Source organism: Pelmatolapia mariae, linkage group LG3_W (genome assembly GCF_036321145.2).
Source record: "Pelmatolapia mariae isolate MD_Pm_ZW linkage group LG3_W, Pm_UMD_F_2, whole genome shotgun sequence".
NCBI classification, from domain to species: Eukaryota; Metazoa; Chordata; class Actinopteri; order Cichliformes; family Cichlidae; genus Pelmatolapia; species Pelmatolapia mariae.
In genome coordinates, this window is record NC_086229.1 from 42,536,605 (window position 1) to 42,554,816 (window position 18,212).

Sequence of the window (18,212 nt, forward strand, 5' to 3'; positions counted from 1 at the left end):
CAACATCTATAGGAAGAAAAAACATCTTTAAATTAACTTTTCTCTGTTAGAGAAAAAAAGTAAAGCCACAATAAAAAAGAATTAAAATATGCTTTAAATGGTTAATATAAATATAATTAATTAATTAAAGATCTCAAATGTTCACATATACTTTGGTTTATTAATTCATTTGCAGGATGAGAACTTAAGAAATGTTAAAAATATGAGCTGAGTACATGTGAGATCAGAACCACAACTACTGTAAGGAAGCTGATGTTGTTGACCATGGCAGAGGAGGTGGTTCTTGCACTAGTTGTGGTTTTTGTTGTTGTTGTTGGGGTAGTTGAGGTTGTTGTAGAGGTAGTTGCTGATGTCGTTGTAGTGGTTGAACTTGATGTTGGGGTAGTTGTGGTTGTTGTTGGGGTAGTTCCTGATGTTGTTGTAATGGTTGTACTTGTTGTTGGTGAAGCTGTGGTTGTTGTCGCGGCAGTTGTGGTTGTTGTTTTTGGAGCACTTGTGGTTGTTGTTTGAGCAGTTGTGGTTGTTGTTTGAGCAGTTGTGGTTGTTGTTTTTGGAGCACTTGTGGTTGTTGTTTGAGCAGTTGTGGTTGTTGTTTTTGGAGCACTTGTGGTTGTTGTTTGAGCAGTTGTGGTTGTTGTTTTTGGAGCACTTGTGGTTGTTGTTTGAGCAGTTGTGGTTGTTGTTGGAGCAGTGGTAGTTGTTGTAGGAGCAGCTGTGGTTGTTGTTGGGGCAGTTGTAGTTGTTGTTGGGGCAGTGGTGGTTGTTGTCGCTGCAGCTGTGGTTGTTCTTGGTGAAGCTGTTGTGGTTGTCGCTGCAGTTGTGGTTGTTGCTGGAGTAACTGTGGTTGTTGTCGTGGCAGTTGTGGTTGTTGTTATTGGAGCAGTTGTGGTTGTTGTTTGGGCACCCGTGGTTGTTGTTGGTGCAGTTGTGGTTGTTGTTGGAGTAGCTGTTGTGGTTGTTGTTGGTAAAGCTGTGGTTGTTGTCGCGGAAGTTGTGGTTGTTGTTGTTTGAGCAGTTGTTGTTGTTGTTGGAGCAGTTGTGGATGTTATTTGAGCAGTTGTAGTAGTTGTTGGAGCAACTGTGGTTGTTGTAGGAGTAGCTGTGGTAGTTGTTGGGGCAGTTGTAGTTGTTGTCGCTGCAGTCGTGGTGGTTTTCGCTGCAGCTGTGGTAGTTGTTGAGGCAGTTGTGGTTGTCGCTGCAGATGTGGTTGTTGTTGGAGCAGTGGTGGTTGTTGCAAGAACAGTTGTGATTGTTGTCGGAGGAGCTGTTGTTGTTGTCGCTGCAGTTATGGTTGTTGTTTGAGCAGTGGTGGTTGTTGTTGGAGCAGTTGTGGTTGTTGTTGGTGCAGTTGTGGTTGTTATTTGAGCACTGGTGGTAGATGTTGGGGCAGATGTGGTTGGTGTTGGAGTAGCTGTGGTAGTTGTTTGGGCAGTTGTAATTGTTGTCGCTGCAGTTGTGGTTGTTGTCGCTGCAGCTGTGGTAGTTGTTGAGGCAGTTGTGGATGTCGCAGCAGTTGTGGTTGTTGTTGGAGCAGTTGTGGTTGTTGTTGGGGCAGTTGTGGTTGTTGTTGGTGCAGTTGTGGTTGTTGTTGGAGCAGTGGTGGTTTTTGCAAGAGCAGTTGTGGTTGTTGTAGGAGCAGCTGTTGTTGTGGTTGTCGTTGGAGCAGTGGTGGTTGTTGTTGGAGCAGTTGTGGTTGTTGTTGGAGCTGTAGTAGTGGTTGTTGTTGGAGCTGTAGTTGTGGTTGTTGTTGGTGCTGTAGTTGTGGTTGTTGTTGGAGCTGTAGTTGTGGTTGTTGTTGGAGCAGTGGTTGTTGTTGGAGCAGTGGTGGTTGTTGTTGGAGCAGTTGTGGTTGTTGTTGGAGCAGTTGTGGTTGTTGTTGGTGCTGCAGCTGTGGTAGTTCTTGAGGCAGTTGTGGATGTCGCTGCAGTTCTGCTTGTTGTTGGAGCAGGCGTGGTTGTTGCAAGAGCAGTTGTGGTTGTTGTTGGAGCAGCTGTTGTTGTTGTCGCTGCAGTTGTGGTTGTTGTTTGAGCAGTGGTGGTTGTTGTTGGTGCTGTAGTTGTGGTTGTTGTTGGAGCTGTAGTTGTGGTTGTTGTTGGAGCAGTGGTGGTTGTTGCAAAAGCAGTTGTGGTTGTTGTTGGAGCAGCTGTTGTTGTTGTCGCTGCAGTTGTGGTTGTTGTTTGAGCAGTGGTGGTTGTTGTTGGTGCTGTAGTTGTGGTTGTTGTTGGAGCTGTAGTTGTGGTTGTTGTTGGAGCAGTGGTGGTTGTTGTTGGAGCAGTTGTGTTTGTTGTTTGAGCAGTGGTGGTTGATGTTGGAGCAGTTGTGGTAGTTGTTGAGGCAGTTGTGGATGTCGCTGCAGTTGTGCTTTTTGTTGGAGCAGTCGTGGTTGTTGTTGGAGCAGTTGTGGTAGTTGTTGAGGCAGTTGTGGATGTCGCTGCAGTTCTGCTTGTTGTTGGAGCAGTCGTGGTTGTTGCAAGAGCAGTTGTGGTTGTTGTTGGTGCAGTGGTGGTTGTTGTTGGAGCAGTGGTGGTTGTTGCAAGAGCAGTTGTGGTTGTTGTAGGAGCAGCTGTTGTTGTTGTCGCTGCAGTTGTGGTTGTTGTTGGAGCAGTGGTGGTTGTTGTTGGTGCTGTAGTTGTGGTTGTTGTTGGAGCTGTAGTTGTGGTTGTTGTTGGAGCAGTGGTTGTTGTTGTAGTAGTGGTTGTTGTTGTTGGAGCAGTTGTGGTTGTTGTTGGAGCTGTAGTTGTGGTTGTTGTTGGAGCAGTTGTGGTTGTTGTTGGAGCAGTGGTGGTTGTTGTTGGAGCAGTTGTGGTTGTTGTAGGAGCAGTGGTGGTTGTTGTTGGAGCAGTTGTGGTTGTTGTAGGTGCAGTTGTGGTTGTTGTTGGAGCAGCTGTTGTTGTTGTCGCTGCAGTTGTGGTTGTTGTTGGAGCATTGGTGGTTGTTGTTGTAGCAGCTGTTGTTGTTGTCGATGCAGTTGTGGTTGTTGTTGGTGCAGTGGTGGTTGTTGTTGGAACAGTTGTGATTGTTGTTGGAGCAGTGGTGGTTGTTGTTGGAGCAGTTGTGGTTGTTGTTTGAGCAGTGGTGGTTGTTGTCGGGGCAGTGGTGGTTGTTGTTGGAGCAGTGGTGGTTGTTGCAAGAGCAGTTGTGGTTGTTGTAGGAGCAGCTGTTGTTGTTGTCGCTGCAGTTGTGGTTGTTGTTGGAGCAGTGGTGGTTGTTGTTGGTGCTGTAGTTGTGGTTGTTGTTGGAGCTGTAGTTGTGGTTGTTGTTGGAGCAGTGGTTGTTGTTGTAGTAGTGGTTGTTGTTGTTGGAGCAGTTGTGGTTGTTGTTGGAGCTGTAGTTGTGGTTGTTGTTGGAGCAGTTGTGGTTGTTGTTGGAGCAGTGGTGGTTGTTGTTGGAGCAGTTGTGGTTGTTGTAGGAGCAGTGGTGGTTGTTGTTGGAGCAGTTGTGGTTGTTGTAGGTGCAGTTGTGGTTGTTGTTGGAGCAGCTGTTGTTGTTGTCGCTGCAGTTGTGGTTGTTGTTGGAGCATTGGTGGTTGTTGTTGTAGCAGCTGTTGTTGTTGTCGATGCAGTTGTGGTTGTTGTTGGTGCAGTGGTGGTTGTTGTTGGAACAGTTGTGATTGTTGTTGGAGCAGTGGTGGTTGTTGTTGGAGCAGTTGTGGTTGTTGTTTGAGCAGTGGTGGTTGTTGTCGGGGCAGTGGTGGTTGTTGTTGGAGTAGCTGTGGTAGTTGTTGAGGCAGTTGTGGTTGTCGCTGCAGTTGTGGTTGTTGTTGGAGCAGTGGTGGTTGTTGTTGGAGCAGTTGTGGTTGTTGTTGGAGCTGTAGTTGTAGTTGTTGTTGGAGCAGTGGTTGTTGTTTGCGCAGTGGTGGTTGTTGTTGGAGCAGTTGTGGTTGTTGTTGGAGCTGTAGCTGTGGTTGTTGTTGGAGCAGTGGTGGTTGTTGTTGGAGCAGCTGTTGTTGTTGTCGCTGCAGTTGTGGTTGTTGTTGGTGCAGTTGTGGTTGTTGTTTGAGCAGTGTTGGTTGTTGTTGGAGTAGCTGTGGTTGTTGTTGGAGCAGTTGTGGTTGTTGTTGGAGCAGTGGTGGTTGTTGTTGCTGCAGTTGTGGTTGTTGTTGGGGCAGTGGTGGTTGTTGTTGGAGCAGTTGTGGTTGTTGTTGGAGCATTGGTGGTTGTTGTTGGAGCAGTTGTGGTTGTTGTTGGAGCAGTTGTGGTTGTTGTTGGAGCAGTGGTGGTTGTTGTTGGTGCAGTGGTGGTTGTTGTTGGTGCAGTTGTGGTTGTTGTTTGAGCAGTGGTGGTTGTTGTTGGAGCAGTTGTGGTTGTTGTTGGAGCAGTGGTGGTTGTTGTTGGAGCACTTATGGTTGTTGTTGGAGCAGTGGTGGTTGTTGTAGGAGCAGTTGTGGTTGTTGTTGGAGCAGTGGTGGTTGTTGTTGGAGCATTGGTGGTTGTTTTTGGTGCAGTTGTGGTTGTTGTAGTCGCAGTTGTGGTTGTTGTTTGAGCAGTGGTGGTTGTTGTTGGAGCAGTTGTGGTTGTTGTTGGAGGAGTTGTGGTTGTTGTCGGAGCAGTTGTGGTTGTTGTTGGAGCAGTGGTGGTTGTTGTTGGAGCATTGGTGATTGTTGTCGGAGCAGTTGTTGTTGTTGTTGGAGCATTGGTGGTTGTTGTCGGAGCAGTTGTGGTTGTTGTTGGAGCAGTGGTGGTTGTTGTTGGAGCAGCTGTTGTTGTTGTCGCTGCAGTTGTGGTTGTTGTTGGAGCAGTGGTGGTTGTTGTTGGAGAAGTTGTGGTTGTTGTAGTCGCAGTTTTGGTTGTTGTTTGAGCAGTGGTGGTTGTTGTTGGAGCAGTTGTGGTTGTTGTTGGAGCAGTGGTGGTTGTTGTTTGAGCAGATGTGGTTGTTGTTGGAGCTGTATTTGTGGTTGTTGTTGGAGCAGTGGTGGTTGTTGTTGGAGCAGTTGTGGTTGTTGTTGTTGCTTTAGTTGTGGTTGTTGTTGGGGCAGTGGTAGTTGTTGGAGCAGTGGTTGTTGTTGTTTGAGCAGTGGTGGTTGTTGTTGGAGCAGTGGTGGTTGTTGTCGGAGCAGTTGTGGTGGTTGTTGTCGAAGCAGTTGTGGTGGTTGTTGGAGCAGTGGTGGTTGTTGTTGGAGCATTGGTGGTTGTTGTCGGAGCAGTTGTGGTTGTTGTTGGAGCAGTGGTGGTTGTTGTTGGAGCAGCTGTTGTTGTTGTCGCTGCAGTTGTGGTTGTTGTTGGAGTAGTGGTGGTTGTTGTTGGAGCAGTGGTGGTTGTTGTTGGAGCAGTTGTGGTTGTTGTTGGTGCAGTTGTGGTTATTGTAGGTGCAGTTGTGGTTGTTGTTTGAGCAGTGGTGGTTGTTGTTGGAGCAGTTGTGGTTGTTGTTGGAGCAGTTGTGGTTGTTGTTTGAGCAGTGGTGGTTGTTGTTGGAGCAGTTGTGGTTGTTGTTGGAGCAGTTGTGGTTGTTGTTGGAGCAGTGGTGGTTGTTGTTGGAGCAGATGTGGTTGTTGTTGGAGCTGTATTTGTGGTTGTTGTTGGAGCAGTGGTGGTTGTTGTTGGAGCAGTTGTGGTTGTTATTGGTGCAGTTGTGGTTATTGTAGGTGCAGTTGTGGTTGTTGTTTGAGCAGTGGTGGTTGTTGTTGGAGCAGTTGTGGTTGTTGTTGGAGCAGTTGTGGCTGTTGTAGTCGCAGTTGTGGTTGTTGTTTGAGCAGTGGTGGTTGTTGTTGGAGCAGTGGTGGTTGTTGTTTGAGCAGATGTGGTTGTTGTTGGAGCTGTATTTGTGTTTGTTGTTGGAGCAGTGGTGGTTGTTGTTGGAGCAGTTGTGGTTGTTGTTGTTGCAGCAGTTGTGGTTGTTGTTGGAGCAGTTGTGGTTGTTGTTGGAGCAGTGGTGGTTGTTATAGTCGCAGTGGTGGTTGTTGGAGCAATGGTGGTTGTTGTTGGCGGATTGGTGGTTGTTGTCGGAGCAGTTGTGGTTGTTGTTGGAGCAGTGGTGGTTGTTGTTGGAGCAGCTGTTGTTGTTGTCGCTGCAGTTGTGGTTGTTGTTGGAGTAGTGGTGGTTGTTGTTTTAGCAGTGGTGGTTGTTGTTGGAGCAGTTGTGGTTGTTGTTGGTGCAGTTGTGGTTATTGTAGGTGCAATTGTGGTTGTTGTTGGAGCAGTTGTGGTTGTTGTTGGAGCAGTTGTGGCTGTTGTAGTCGCAGTTGTGGTTGTTGTTTGAGCAGTGGTGGTTGTTGTTGGAGCAGTGGTGGTTGGTGTTGGAGCAGTGGTGGTTGTTGTTGGAGCAGATGTGGTTGTTGTTGGAGCTGTATTTGTGGTTGTTGTTGGAGCAGTGGTGGTTGTTGTTGGAGCAGTTGTGGTTGTTGTTGTTGCTGTAGTTGTGGTTGTTGTTGGAGCAGTGGTAGTTGTTGTTGGAGCAGGGGTGGTTGTTGTTGGAGCAGTTGTGGTTGTTGTTGGAGCAGTAGTGGTTGTTGTTGGAGCCGCTGTTATTGTTGTCGGTGCAGTTGTGGTTGTTGTTGGAGCAGTTGTGGTTGTTGTAGGTGCACTTGTGGTTGTTGTTGGAGCTGTAGTTGTGGTTGTTGTTGGTGTAGTCGTGGTTGTTGCAGGTGCAGTTGAGGTTGTTGTTTGACCAGTTGTGGTTGTTGTTGGTGCAGTTGTGGTTGTTGTTGGAGCAGTGGTGGTTGTTGTTGGAGCAGTGGTGGTTGTTGTTTGACCAGTTGTGGTTGTTGTAGGTGCAGTTGTGGTTGTTGTCGGACCAGTTGTGGTTGTTGTTGGTCCAGTTGTGGTTGTTGTTGGAGCAGTTGTGGTTGTTGTTGGAGCAGTGGTGGTTGTTGTTTGAGCAGTTGTGGTTGTTGTTGGAGCAGTTGTGGTTGTTGTTGGAGCAGTGGTGGTTGTTGTTGGAGCATTGGTGGTTGTTGTTGGTGCAGTTGTGGTTGTTGTAGTCGCAGTTGTGGTTGTTGTTTGAGCAGTGGTGGTTGTTGTTGGAGCAGTTGTGGTTGTTGTTGGAGCAGTGGTGGTTGTTGTTGCAGCAGTGGTGGTTGTTGTTGTCGCTGCAGTTGTGGTTGTTGTTGGAGCAGTGGTGGTTGTTGTTGGAGCAGTTGTGGTTGTTGTTGGAGCAGTGGTGGTTGTTGTTGGAGCAGCTGTTGTTGTTGTCGCTGCAGTTGTGGTTGTTGTTGGAGCAGTGGTGGTTGTTGTTGGAGCAGTGGTGGTTGTTGTTGGTGCAGTTGTGGTTGTTGTTGGAGCAGTGGTGGTTGTTGTTGGAGCAGTGGTGGTTGTTGTTGGAGCAGTGGTGGTTGTTGTTGGAGCAGATGTGGTTGTTGTTGGAGCTGTAGTTGAGGTTGTTGTTGGAGCAGTTGTGGTTGTTGTTGGAGCTGTAGTTGTGGTTGTTGTTGGAGCAGTGGTGGTTGTTATTGGAGCAGGAGTGGTTGTTGTTGGAGCAGTTGTTGTTGTTGTTGGAGCAGTAGTGGTTGTTGTTGGAGCCGCTGTTGTTGTTGTGGCTGCAGTTGTGGTTGTTGTTGGAGCAGTTGTGGTTGTTGTAGGTGCACTTGTGGTTGATGTTGTTGCAGTGGTGGTTGTTGTTGGAGCTGTAGTTGTGGTTGTTGTTGGTGTAGTCGTGGTTGTTGTAGGTGCAGTTGTGGTTGTTGTTTGACCAGTTGTGGTTGTTGTTGGTGCAGTTGTGGTTGTTGTTGGAGCAGTTGTGGTTGTTGTTGGAGCAGTGGTGGTTGTTGTTGGAGCAGTTGTGGTTGTTGTAGGTGCAGTTGTGGTTGTTGTTTGACCAGTTGTGGTTGTTGTTGGTGCAGTTGTGGTTGTTGTTGGAGCAGCTGTGGTTGTTGTTGGAGCAGTGGTGGTTGTTGTTTGAGCAGTTGTGGTTGTTGTTGGAGCAGTGGTGGTTGTTGTTGGAGCATTGGTGGTTGTTGTTGGTGCAGTTGTGGTTGTTGTTGGAGCAGTGGTGGTTGTTGTTGGAGCATTGGTGGTTGTTGTTGGAGCAGTTGTGGTTGTTGTAGTCGCAGTTGTGGTTGTTGTTTGAGCAGTGGTGGTTGTTGTTGGAGCAGTTGTGGTTGTTGTTGGAGCAGTGGTGGTTGTTGTTGCAGCAGTGGTGGTTGTTGTTGTCGCTGCAGTTGTGGTTGTTGTTGGAGCAGTGGTGGTTGGTGTAGTCGCAGTTGTGGTTATTGTTTGAGCAGTGGTGGTTGTTGTTGGAGCAGTTGTGGTTGTCGTTGGAGCAGTGGTGGTTGTTGTTAGAGCAGCTGTTGTTGTTGTCTCTGCAGTTGTGGTTGTTGTTGGAGCAGTGGTTGTTGTTATTGGTGCAGTTGTGGTTGTTGTTTGAGCAGTGGTGGTTGTTGTTGGAGCAGTGGTGGTTGTTGTTGGAGCAGCTGTTGTTGCTGTCGGAGCAGTGGTGGTTGTTGTTGGAGCATTGGTGGTTGTTGTTGGTGCAGTTGTGGTTGTTGTTGGAGCAGTGGTGGTTGTTGTTGGTGCAGTGGTGGTTGTTGCTGAAGCAGTGGTGGTTGTTGTTGGAGCAGTTGTTGTTGTTGTTGGAGCAGTGGTGGTTGTTGTTGGAGCAGCTGTTGTTGTTGTCGGAGCAGTGGTGGTTGTTGTTGGAGCATTGGTGGTTGTTGTTGGTGCAGTGGTGGTTGTTGTTGGAGCAGTGGTGGTTGTTGTTGGTGCAGTTGTGGTTGTTGCTGAAGCAGTGGTGGTTGTTGTTGGAGCAGTGGTGGTTGTTGTTTGAGCAGTGGTGGTTGTTGTTGGAGCAGTTGTGGTTGTTGTTGGAGCAGTTGTGGTTGTTGTTGGAGCAGTGGTGGTTGTTGTTGGAGCAGATGTGGTTGTTGTTGGAGCTGTATTTGTGGTTGTTGTTGGAGCAGTGGTGGTTGTTGTTGGAGCAGTTGTGGTTGTTATTGGTGCAGTTGTGGTTATTGTAGGTGCAGTTGTGGTTGTTGTTTGAGCAGTGGTGGTTGTTGTTGGAGCAGTTGTGGTTGTTGTTTGAGCAGTGGTGGTTGTTGTTGGAGCAGTTGTGGTTGTTGTTGGAGCAGTGGTGGTTGTTGTTGGAGCAGCTATTGTTGTTGTCGCTGCAGTTGTGGTTGTTGTTGGAGCAGTGGTGGTTGTTGTTGGTGTAGTTGTGGTTGTTGTTTGAGCAGTGGTGGTTGTTGTTGGAGCAGTGGTGGTTGTTGTTGGAGCACTTGTGGTTGTTGTTGGAGCAGTGGTGGTTGTTGTTGGAGCAGATGTGGTTGTTGTTGGAGCTGTAGTTGAGGTTGTTGTTGGAGCAGTTGTGGTTGTTGTTGGAGCTGTAGTTGTGGTTGTTGTTGGAGCAGTGGTGGTTGTTATTGGAGCAGGAGTGGTAGTTGTTGGAGCAGTTGTGGTTGTTGTTGGAGCAGTAGTGGTTGTTGTTGGAGCCGCTGTTGTTGTTGTGGCTGCAGTTGTGGTTGTTGTTGGAGCAGTTGTGGTTGTTGTAGGTGCACTTGTGGTTGTTGTTGGAGCAGTGGTGGTTGTTATTGGAGCGACTGTAGTTGTGGTTGTTGTTGGTGCAGTTGTGGTTGTTGTTTGAGCAGTTGTGGTTGTTGTTGGTGCAGTTGTGGTTGTTGTTGGAGCAGTTGTGGTTGTTGTTTGAGCAGTGGTGGTTGTTGCTTGAGCAGTTGTGGTTGTTGTTGGAGCAGTGGTGGTTGTTGTCGGAGCAGTTGTGGTTGTTGTTGGAGCAGTGGTGGTTGCTGTTGGAGCAGTGGTGGTTGTTGTCGGAGCAGTTGTGGTCGTTGTTGGAACAGTGGTGGTTGTTGTTGGAGCAGCTGTTGTTGTTGTTGCTGCAGCTGTGGTTGTTGTTGGAGTAGTGGTGGTTGTTGTAGGAGCATCTGTAGTACTTGTTGGGTTAGTTGTAGTTGTTGTTGGGGCAGTGGTGGTTGTTGTCGCTGCAGTTGTGGTTGTTGTTGGTGAAGCTGTGGTTGTTGTTTGTGCCGTTGTGGTTGTTGTCGCTGCACTTGTGGTTGTTGTAGCAGTGGTGGTTGTTGTTGGAGCAGCTGTGGTTATTGTTTGAGCCGTTGTGGTTGTTGTTGGAGCAACTGTGGTTGTTGTCGCGGCAGTTGTGGTTGTTGTCGCGGCAGTTGTGGTTGTTGTTGGTGAAGCTGTGGTTGTTGTCGCTGCAGTTGTGGTTGTTGTTGGAGCAGTGGTGGTTGTTGTTGGAGCGACTTTGGTAGTTGTCGCTGCAGTTGTGGTTGTTGTTGGAGCAGCTGTGGTTGTTGTAGGAGCAGCAGTGGTAGTTGTTGGGGCAGTTGTAGTTGTTGTCGCTGCTGTTGTGGTTGTTGTCACGGCAGCTGTGATAGTTGTTGCAGCAGTTGTGGTTGTTGTTGGAGCAGTTGTGGATGTTGTTGGAGCAACTGTGGTAGTTGATGAAGCTGTGGTTGTTGTTGGTGCAGTTGTGGTTGTTGTTGGAGCGACTGTGGTAGTTGTCGCTGCAGTTGTGGTTGTTGTTGTAGCAGTGGTGGTTGTTGTAGGAGAAGCTGTGGTACTTGTTGCGGCAGTTGTAGTTGTTGTTGGGGCAGTGGTGGTTGTTGTCGCTGCAGTTGTGGTTGTTGTTGGTGAAGCTGTGGTTGTTGTTTCAGCCGTTGTGGTTGTTGTTGGAGCAACTGTGGTTGTTGTGGTTGTTGTTGGAGCAGTGGTGGTTGTTGTAGGTGCAGCTGTGGTAGTTGTTGGGGCAGTCGTGGTTGTTGTTTGTGCAGCTGTGGTTGTTGTTGGAGCAGTTGTAGTTGTTGTTGGAGCAGCTGTTGTTGTTGTTGTTGGAGCAACTGTGGTTGTTGTCGCGACAGTTGTGGTTGTTGTCGTTGCAGTTGTGGTTGTTGTTAGAGCAGTTGTGGTTGTTGGAGCAGTTGTTGTTGTTGTTGGAGCGACTGTAGTAGTTGTCGCTGCAGTTGTGTTTGTTGTTGGAGCAGTGGTGGTTGTTGTAGGAGCAGCTGTGGTAGTTGTTGGGGCAGTTGTAGTTGTTGTTTCTGCAGTTGTGGTTGTTGTTGGAGCAGTTGTGGTTGTTGTTGGAGCAGTGGTGGTTGTTGTCGCGTCAGTTGTGGTTGTTGTTGGAGCAGCTGTTGTTGTTGTCGCTGCAGTTGTGGTTGTTGTTGGAGCAGTTGTGGTTGTTGTTGGAGCAGTTGTGGTTGTTGTTGCGGCAGTTGTGGTTGTTGTTGGAGCAGTTGTGGTTGTTGTTGGAGCAGCTGTTGTTGTTGTCGCTGCAGTTGTGGTTGTTGTTTGAGCAGTTGTGGTTGTTGTTGGAGCAATTGTGGTTGTTGATGGAGCAGTTGTGGTTGTTGTTGAAGCAGTTGTGGTTGTTGTTGGAGCGACTGTGGTAGTTGTCCCTGCAGTTGTGGTTGTTGTTGGAGCAGTGGTAGTTGTTGTCGCGGCAGTTGTAGTTGTTGTCGGAGCAGCTGTTGTTGTTGTCGCTGCAGTTGTGGTTGTTGTTGGAGCAGTTGTGGTTGTTGTCGCGGCAGTTGTGGTTGTTGTTGGAGCAGTTGTGGTTGTTGTTGGAGCGACTGTGGCAGTTGTCGCTGCAGTTGTGGTTGTTGTTGGAGCAGTGGTGGTTGTTGTTGGTGAAGCTGTGGTTGTTGTCACGGCAGTTGTTGTTGTTGTTGGTGCAGCTGTTGTTGTTGTTGGGGCAGTGGTGGTTGTTGTCGCTGCAGTTGTGGTTGTTGTTGATGAAGCAGTGGTGGTTGTTGTTGGAGCCGTTGTGGTTGTTGTTGGAGCAACTGTGGTTGTTGTCGCGGCAGTTGTGGTTGTTGTCGCGGCAGTTGTGGTTGTTGTTGGAGCAGCTGTTGTTGTTGTCGCTGCAGTTGTGGTTGTTGTTGGAGCAGTTGTGGTTGTTGTCGCGGCAGTTGTGGTTGTTGTTGGAGCAGTTGTGGTTGTTGTTGGTGAAGCTGTGGTTGTTGTCGCTGCAGTTGTGGTTGTTGTTGGAGCAGTTGTGGTTGTTGTTGGAGCAGCTGTGGTAGTTGTTGGGGCAGTTGTAGTTGTTGTCGCTGCAGTTGTGGTTGTTGTCACTGCAGCTGTGGTAGTTGTTGGGGCAGTTGTAGTTGTTGTCGCTGCAGTTGTGGTTGTTGTTGGAGCAGTGGTGGTTGTTGTAGGAGAAGCTGTGGTACTTGTTGCGGCAGTTGTAGTTGTTGTTGGGGCAGTGGTGGTTGTTGTCGCTGCAGTTGTGGTTGTTGTTGGTGAAGCTGTGGTTGTTGTTTCAGCCGTTGTGGTTGTTGTTGGAGCAACTGTGGTTGTTGTGGTTGTTGTTGGAGCAGTGGTGGTTGTTGTAGGTGCAGCTGTGGTAGTTGTTGGGGCAGTCGTGGTTGTTGTTTGTGCAGCTGTGGTTGTTGTTGAAGCAGTTGTAGTTGTTGTTGGAGCAGCTGTTGTTGTTGTTGTTGGAGCAGTTGTGGTTGTTGTCGCTGCAGTTGTGGTTGTTGTTAGAGCAGTTGTGGTTGTTGTTGTTGGAGCAGTTGTTGTTGTTGTTGGAGCGACTGTAGTAGTTGTCGCTGCAGTTGTGGTTGTTGTTGGAGCAGTGGTGGTTGTTGTAGGAGCAGCTGTGGTAGTTGTTGGGACAGTTGTAGTTGTCGCTGCAGTCGTGGTTTTTGTTGGTGCAGCTGTTGTTTTTGTCGCTGCAGTCGTGGTTGTTGTTGGTGCAGCTGTTGTTGTTGTCGCTGCTGTCGTAATTGTTGTTGGTGCAGCTGTGGTTGTTGTAGGAGCAGCTGTGGTAGTTGTTGGGGCAGTTGTAGTTGTTGTTGGAGCAGTTGTGGTTGTTGTTGGAGCAGTTGTGGTTGTTGTTGGAGCAGTTGTGGTTGTTGTTGGAGCAGCTGTGGTAGTTGTTGGGGCAGTTGTAGTTGTTGTTGCTGCAGTTGTGGTTGTTGTTGGTGAAGCTGTGGTTGTTGTCACGGCAGTTGTGGTTGTTGTTGGTGCAGCTGTTGTTGTTGTTGGGGCAGTGGTGGTTGTTGTCGCTGCAGTTGTGGTTGTTGTTGATGAAGCTGTGGTTGTTGTTTGAGCCGTTGTGGTTGTTGTTGGAGCAACTGTGGTTGTTGTCGCGGCAGTTGTGGTTCTTGTCACGGCAGTTGTGGTTGTTGTTGGAGCAGCTGTTGTTGTTGTCGCTGCAGTTGTGGTTGTTGTTGGAGCAGTTGTGGTTGTTGTCGCGGCAGTTGTGGTTGTTGTTGGAGCAGTTGTGGTTGTTGTTGGTGAAGCTGTGGTTGTTGTCGCTGCAGTTGTGGTTGTTGTTGGAGCAGTTGTGGTTGTTGTTGGAGCAGGGGTGGTTGTTGTTGGAGCGAATGTGGTAGTTGTCGCTGCAGTTGTGGTTGTTGTTGGAGCAGCTGTGGTTGTTGTAGGAGCAGCTGTGGTAGTTGTTGGAGCAGTTGTGGTTGTTGTCGCGGCAGTTGTGGTTGTTGTTGGTGAAGCTGTGGTTGTTGTTTCAGCCGTTGTGGTTGTTGTTGGAGCAGCTGTTGTTGTTGTAGGAGCAGCTGTGGTAGTTGTTGGGGCAGTTGTAGTTGTTGTCGCTGCAGTTGTCGTTGTTGTCACTGCAGCTGTGGTAGTTGTTGGAGCAGCTGTGGTTGTTGTAGGAGCAGCTGTGGTAGTTGTTGGGGCAGTTGTAGTTGTTGTCGCTGCAGTTGTCGTTGTTGTCACTGCAGTTGTGGTTGTTGTCGCGGCAGTTGTGGTTGTTGTTGGAGCAGCTGTTGTTGTTGTCGCTGCAGTTGTGGTTGTTGTTGGAGCAGTTGTGGTTGTTGTCGCGGCAGTTGTGGTTGTTGTTGGAGCAGTTGTGGTTGTTGTTGGTGAAGCTGTGGTTGTTGTCGCTGCAGTTGTGGTTGTTGTTGGAGCAGTTGTGGTTGTTGTTGGAGCAGCTGTGGTAGTTGTTGGGGCAGTTGTAGTTGTTGTCGCTGCAGTTGTGGTTGTTGTCACTGCAGCTGTGGTAGTTGTTGGGGCAGTTGTAGTTGTTGTCGCTGCAGTTGTGGTTGTTGTTGGAGCAGTGGTGGTTGTTGTAGGAGAAGCTGTGGTACTTGTTGCGGCAGTTGTAGTTGTTGTTGGGGCAGTGGTGGTTGTTGTCGCTGCAGTTGTGGTTGTTGTTGGTGAAGCTGTGGTTGTTGTTTCAGCCGTTGTGGTTGTTGTTGGAGCAACTGTGGTTGTTGTGGTTGTTGTTGGAGCAGTGGTGGTTGTTGTAGGTGCAGCTGTGGTAGTTGTTGGGGCAGTCGTGGTTGTTGTTTGTGCAGCTGTGGTTGTTGTTGAAGCAGTTGTAGTTGTTGTTGGAGCAGCTGTTGTTGTTGTTGTTGGAGCAGTTGTGGTTGTTGTCGCTGCAGTTGTGGTTGTTGTTAGAGCAGTTGTGGTTGTTGTTGTTGGAGCAGTTGTTGTTGTTGTTGGAGCGACTGTAGTAGTTGTCGCTGCAGTTGTGGTTGTTGTTGGAGCAGTGGTGGTTGTTGTAGGAGCAGCTGTGGTAGTTGTTGGGACAGTTGTAGTTGTCGCTGCAGTCGTGGTTGTTGTTGGTGCAGCTGTTGTTGTTGTCGCTGCAGTCGTGGTTGTTGTTGGTGCAGCTGTTGTTGACGTCGCTGCTGTCGTAATTGTTGTTGGTGCAGCTGTGGTTGTTGTAGGAGCAGCTGTGGTAGTTGTTGGGGCAGTTGTAGTTGTTGTTGGAGCAGTTGTGGTTGTTGTTGGAGCAGCTGTGGTAGTTGTTGGGGCAGTTGTAGTTGTTGTTGCTGCAGTTGTGGTTGTTGTTGGTGAAGCTGTGGTTGTTGTCACGGCAGTTGTGGTTGTTGTTGGTGCAGCTGTTGTTGTTGTTGGGGCAGTGGTGGTTGTTGTCGCTGCAGTTGTGGTTGTTGTTGATGAAGCTGTGGTTGTTGTTTGAGCCGTTGTGGTTGTTGTTGGAGCAACTGTGGTTGTTGTCGCGGCAGTTGTGGTTGTTGTCGCGGCAGTTGTGGTTGTTGTTGGAGCAGTTGTGGTTGTTGTTGGTGAAGCTGTGGTTGTTGTCGCTGCAGTTGTGGTTGTTGTTGGAGCAGTTGTGGTTGTTGTTGGAGCAGGGGTGGTTGTTGTTGGAGCGAATGTGGTAGTTGTCGCTGCAGTTGTGGTTGTTGTTGGAGCAGCTGTGGTTGTTGTAGGAGCAGCTGTGGTAGTTGTTGGGGCAGTTGTAGTTGTTGTCGCTGCAGTTATCGTTGTTGTCACTGCAGCTGTGGTAGTTGTTGGAGCAGTTGTGGTTGTTGTTGGAGCAGTTGTGGTTGTTGTTGGAGCGACTGTGGTAGTTGTCGCTGCAGTTGTGGTTGTTGTTGTAGCAGTGGTGGTTGTTGTTGGAGCAGCTGTGGTAGTTGTTGGGGCAGTTGTAGTTGTTGTTGCTGCAGTTGTGGTTGTTGTTGGTGAAGCTGTGGTTGTTGTCACTGCAGTTGTGGTTGTTATTGGTGCAGCTGTTGTTGTTGTTGGGGCAGTGGTGGTTGTTGTCGCTGCAGTTGTGGTTGTTGTTGATGAAGCTGTGGTTGTTGTTGCAGCAGTTGTGGTTGTTGTTGGTGAAGCTGTTGTTGTTGTTGGAGCAGTTGTGGTTGTTGTTGGAGCAGTTGTGGTTGTTGTTGGAGCGACTGTGGTAGTTGTCGCTGCAGTTGTGGTTGTTGTCGCTGCAGTTGTGGTTGTTGTTGATGAAGCTGTGGTTGTTGTTGGAGCAGTTGTGGTTGTTGTTGGAGCAGTTGTGGTTGTTGTTGGAGCGACTGTGGTAGTTGTCGCTGCAGTTGTGGTTGTTGTTGGAGCAGTGGTGGTTGTTGTAGGATCAGCTGTGGTAGTTGTTGGGGCAGTTGTAGTTGTCGCTGCAGTCGTGGTTGTTGTTGGTGCAGCTGTTGTTGTTGTCACTGCAGTCGTGGTTGTTGTTGGTGCAGCTGTGGTTGTTGTCGCTGCAGTCGTGGTTGTTGTTGGTGCAGCTGTGGTTGTTGTCTGTGCGTTGCAGCAGGCTGTGTAGAAAATCTTATGTCTTTTACACATTCGATCACATTAACCAAATTTTAAAGAATATAAAAGTCTTTGATGAATTAAATTTTGTCATACCAGCTACGAGAAGAATGATGAAACAAATCTTTGCGATCATGGTGATCCTTTCTCCTGCTCCTGTCTCTGAAAATTCAGTTCATCGTGCTTATTGTTAGTTATAGAAAGAATTATTCAAACAGTTGCTTTTATTCAGCTTCTCCAATTTTATCTTGAATAGAAGTTTGCGATTTAAAAGCCATATAAAAACTATATTAAGCAAAGGCAAAAATGTTTGTATTCAATTAAATAAATTAAAATATACAATTTTTCTATAGTATTGTCCTTGAACTTTGAAGTTGAAGTGTTAAATGAAGAACAATATACTTCTCCTGCAGTTGTTTCAGTTTTTGTAACTGGTTATGTCTTGATCATTATTTCACATTTCTCAACAAGGTTCTTGTTCAGATGCAACCAAATCAAATTGAGAAATCATGAAGGAAAGGCTCTGACTATTTATTTATTTTTTATTTATTTATTTATTTGTTCATTTCAGGCACAACAAAATACATATATTGAACTATGATGACCTTATTGTTACCGACTGTAAATCAGAGCATAAGTCACCACTTCATGTTTATAGTTGTATTCATATCCTATAATGTCATCTATGTTTCACCCCAACATATCTCAAGTTTTCCTCCAAGCACTAGCGACATACAAATTAGTTTCTATGAGATTTAAAATTTGAAGATCACACATATAAAGCTAGTTTTCTTTTAAAAAATGCAGTTGCTCAGCTCCCTTTTCATCCAAATCATTCAAGAGTGTTCAAAACATTTTTAAATAATTGTCATATATTAAGCAGCATAGGTATAACAGATAAAAACAGAACCCTTAAAAGAAAAAAGAATATAACTGCTGCCTAATTTACACCATATGTTGCCAAAAGATCATATAGTAAAATAAATATATCAATTAGTCTTTAAAGTCACATGTAGATGTCAGATATATATTTAATATTAGGATTACTTACATAGTATTTCTTTGCTTGTAAGTCGTCCACTGCAGTGAAAGAAGGTGATGTTCTCTGACTTCATCTCCTCTTTTTATAAGCAGCAAACATGAACCTGAGGACAAATATGTGCAGGTGGAGTAATGGTAGTTATCGTCATGGTTTAAGGTGTGTGCACTAACCTTTTATTTACCTGCATCTCTCTCCTATTGTCCTCCTGAAGCAGTCATCACTTTAAATTTGGCAGTTACACACACACAGATATTTGTGACACATTTTGACGTGAGCTTCTACATTTTCTCTGTGTGACTAAGTTTATTCTTGTGCTGGATGTGATTGTATCTTCATGGCAACATTAGGACTCTATGTGGTCCATAAAAGATGACCATTTTGGGACAATAAAATCTGACAGACTAAACAAATATTCATTGATTAGTTTTGGATTAAATAAAGCTCACAACTGGCTGACTAGATTTAGACCGAGAATCAACATTTACAGGTTGGTGGTGCTTGGTGGGCAGTCACTGTCCACATCAAAATATGTCTAATTTCTTTGTTTTTTGTCCTTTCATTTAAACATATTTTAAATATTACTGGTTTGTTTGCCTAAATTTAAGTTTTGACCAATTTAGGTAAATGAGTTACTTAAAGGCCTCCTTGAGTAGTGAGTTTGATTTTTATTTGCTTTTTTTTCTCCTCCTCTTACCCCATGTTGTGTACTTTCGTTGATTTTTTTTTATCAGCCCACCTCTTTGACCTGTCTCCCCAATGTGATGTTTGTGTAAAGTGTGTTTGGTCGGAGGGTTCCTTTGTGAGTGCGCATGCGCCAACCATGCTGCCTGCTGTAACCCATAATTTCCTTTGGGATTAATAAAGTATTTCTGGTTCTGATTTTAACTTTTCTAGGTTATTGCAGCACTTAATGCAGGAAAACATTCTTCAGTTATCAGAGGCAGAAGGTGAGACCTGACTAAAATACACTTTTGATGTAATAAATTGAAAATACTGACCGAGTCCATCAATTAATCAGACAAATACATACTATACAATACAACTTTCAGTCAGAAGCTGCCCTCTGATGGCCATGAGTAAGATTGCACGTTTCATGCATTTCAGCATCGGCTTCACGTTTCAGGCCTGCCTGAATTCACATTTTACATTCAGGCTTTGCACTGAACTTCAGAAAATTTCAAATATACACAGGTATCAAAAGTGATGGTAAAGGATTCTTACAATCTAAGGTCTTTAAAGGTGTAAACTTTTATTTCTCTAAGCCTAAAACAACCTCAGTGTGAATAAGGCTTTAATAAACT

General features: G+C 46.7%; 1 pseudogene; it reads right to left on the reverse strand.

Annotated features, from left to right (window-relative positions):
- Nucleotides 1-288: 288 nt before the first annotated feature.
- LOC134622906 (putative uncharacterized protein DDB_G0282133) lies at nucleotides 289-17,610 on the reverse strand (annotated as a pseudogene).
- Between the last annotated feature and the right edge of the window lie 602 nt (nucleotides 17,611-18,212).